Here is a 3202-nt window from a genome sequence, read left to right as displayed (position 1 = left end):
AGAGCATGGCAATGCAACTCACACTGTTAAGAAGACTACAGGGCTGGGGAGAGAGAAAGGATTTCAAAGACTTTCATCCTCTTTCATCAAGGAGAGACAGGGAATATGTCCATACACATAGCTCACCACTGCAACAGCCTACAAACAACTAGCAACTGAGAAAACCAGCACACTAAAGATATCCATAACCAAGGCATCCATCCACACCCTAGATCACCATTAAAGCACCCACAGGTAAAGCCAAAGTTTCTAATCAACATATGCTACAGACACTCCTATACAAGTGTGTGTGTAGGGGGGAAGTACCATCTAAGCAAAAGAAAATCAAAAAATAAGAAATGACAGCTGGCCCAGATGAGGAGAAATCAGCAAAAGAGCTCCAGAAGTATGAAAAATCAGAGCAAAAGGACATCCCCAAAGGGGAACACCAGCTCCCTAGCAATGGGCATCAATGAAAATGAAAATAATAAAATGGCAGATAAAGAAATCTGAATATATATTATAAGGAAACTCAATGAAATCCAATATAAAATGGAAAACCAACTCAAAGTAACCAGAAAAACAATTCAGGAAATGAATTAAAAATTAACTAAAGTGATCAACATATTAAAAAAACAAAAATAGAACTTCTGGAAATGAAAAATGCATTTAAGGAAATATAAAACACAGTGAAAAGTTTTAAGAATTAGACTAGACCAGGCAGAAGAGAGAATCTCAGAGCTTGAAGATAACTCTTTCAAATTAACTCAGTCAGTCCAAAATAGTGAATAGAGAATTAAGAGGAATGAACAAAGCCTATAAGAAATATGGGATTATGTAAAATGACCAAAATATAAGAATCATAGGCATCCCTGAGGGTGAAAAAGAAAAAGCGTAAGGGCTGGAAAACCTATTTGAGGGAATCATTGAGGAAAACTTCCCCGGTCTTGCTAGAGATTTAGACATCCAAGTACAAGAAGCTCAATGAACACCTCAGAAATTCATTGCAAAGAAGCAATCACCAAGACACGTAGTCATCAGATTGGCTAAAATCAACATGGAAGAGAAACTTCTAAAAACCATGAGGTGAAAACATCAAGTAACTCACAAAGGAAAACCCATCAGCCAAACTGCAGACTTCTCAACTCAGACTTTACAAATCAGAAGGGATTGGGACCCCACCTTCAGTCTTCTTAAACAGAACAACTGCCAGCCTATAATTTTGTATCCTTCAAAACTAAGTTTCATATATGAAAGGTAAATAAAGACTTCTCCAGACAAGCAAACACTTAGGGAATTTGTCAAGGCCAGACCTTCTCTGTAGAAAATACCCCAAACTGCATTATACGTAGAACTAAATGAAATGGAAAAAAATACAAAGGATAAATGAAACAAAAAGTTGGTTCCTTAAAAGGATAAACAAAATTGATAGACCTCATGCTAGAATAACAGTCAATAGAAGAGAAAGGGCTCAGATAAGCATGGTCAGAATGGAAAAGGAGATATTACAATAGATACCACAGAAATACAAAATATCATCTGTAAATACTGTGAAAATCTGTATGTACATGAAAACAGAGAAAATGGACAAATTTCTGAAAACACACAACCTCCTAAGACTCAATCAGGAAGAAATAGAACTCCTGAATAGACCAATCATAAGCAATAAGATTGAAGCAGTAATAAAAAATCTTCCAATAGAAAAATCCCCAGACCAGGTGGATTCACAGCTGTATTTTACCAAACCTACGAAGAAGAGCTGGTACCTGTACTGCAGAAATTAGTCCATAACATTGAGAAGGAGGGAATCCTCCCCAACTCATTCTAGAAAGCCAGTATTACTTTGACACCAAAGCCAGGAAAGGACACAACAAAAAAAGAAAACTATAGCACAATAGCCCTTATGAATATAGATGCAAAAATCCTCAATAAAATACCATCAAACTGAATTCAGCAGCACATCAAAAAAACAAAAACAAAAACAAAAAACAATCCACCATGACCAAGTGGGCTTCATCCCAGGGATGCAACGATGGCTCAACATATATAAATCAATAGATGTGATCCACCACAAAGACAGAAGCAACAACAAAGACCATATGAGTCTCTCAATGGATGCAGAAAAATATTTGACAAAATTTGGCACTCTTTCATGATAAAAACCCTCAATAAACTTGATACAAAAGAAGCATATCTCAAAATTATAAAAGCCATATATGACAAACCCATAGTCAGCTTCATATTGAATGGGGAAAAGTTGAAAGCATTCCCACTAAGCACTAGAACAAGATAAGGGTGCCCATTGTTACCACTTCTATTCAACATAGTGCTAGAAGTCCTAGCCAGAGCAATCAGGCAAGAGAAAGAAATAAAAGGCATCCAAATCAGGAAAGAGGAGGTCAAACTTTTGCTTTTTGCTGATGATATGATCTAGAAAACACCAAAGACTCTACCAAAAGACTGTTGAAGAAATAAATAAATTCAGGAAACTCTCAGGTTACAAAATCACTGTACAGAAATCAGTAGCATTCCTGTACACCAAGGACATTCAAACTGAGAGTCAAATAAAAGTATGAATACCATTCACAATAGCCACAAAGAAAATAAAATACCAAGGAATATACTTAACCAAGGAGGTAAAAGATTTCTACAAAGAGAACTACAAAACACTGTGGGAAAAAAATCACAGATAACACAAACAAATGGAAAAACATATCATGCTCATGGATTGGTAGAATCAACATTGTTAAAATGTCCATACCACCCAAAGTTATTTACAGATTCAATGCAATCCCTATCAAAATACCATTGTCATCACTTCTCGGCCTTTTGGCTAAGATCAAGTGTAGTATCCGTTCTTATCAGTTTAAAATATCAATGTCATATTTCACAGATCTAGAATAAATACTTCTACACTTTGTTTGGAACCAGAAAAGAGCCAGAATAGTCAAAGCAATCTTAAGCAAAAAGAACAAATCAGGAGGCATTGCATTACCAGATTCCAAACTATACTAAAAGGCTATAGCAACCAAAACAGCATGATATTGACACAAAAATAGAGACATAGACCAATGGAACAGAACAGAGAACTCAATTATAAAACCATCCATATACAGCCAACTGATCTCTGACAAAGCAGACAGCAATATACACTAGGGAAAATAAGCCCTATTCTATAAATGGTGCTGGGAGAATTGTATAGCCACATGCAGAAGAATGAAAC

The 3202-nt window shown here is 35.9% G+C and overlaps 1 non-coding gene across 1 annotated transcript; it reads left to right on the top strand.

Moving 5' to 3' along the window:
• Window positions 1-2792: 2792 nt before the first annotated feature.
• Window positions 2793-2989, top strand: LOC123645264. The gene has a single exon (XR_006737471.1). It is a non-coding gene; the product is annotated as a U2 spliceosomal RNA (small nuclear RNA).
• The last annotated feature ends 213 nt before the right edge of the window (window positions 2990-3202 follow it).

The sequence above is a fragment of the Lemur catta genome, chromosome 9, assembly GCF_020740605.2.
Source record: "Lemur catta isolate mLemCat1 chromosome 9, mLemCat1.pri, whole genome shotgun sequence".
Taxonomy (NCBI): Eukaryota; Metazoa; Chordata; class Mammalia; order Primates; family Lemuridae; genus Lemur; species Lemur catta.
The sequence above is the reverse complement of the archived record's forward strand: the minus strand, read 5'-3'. Positions and strand labels throughout refer to the sequence as shown.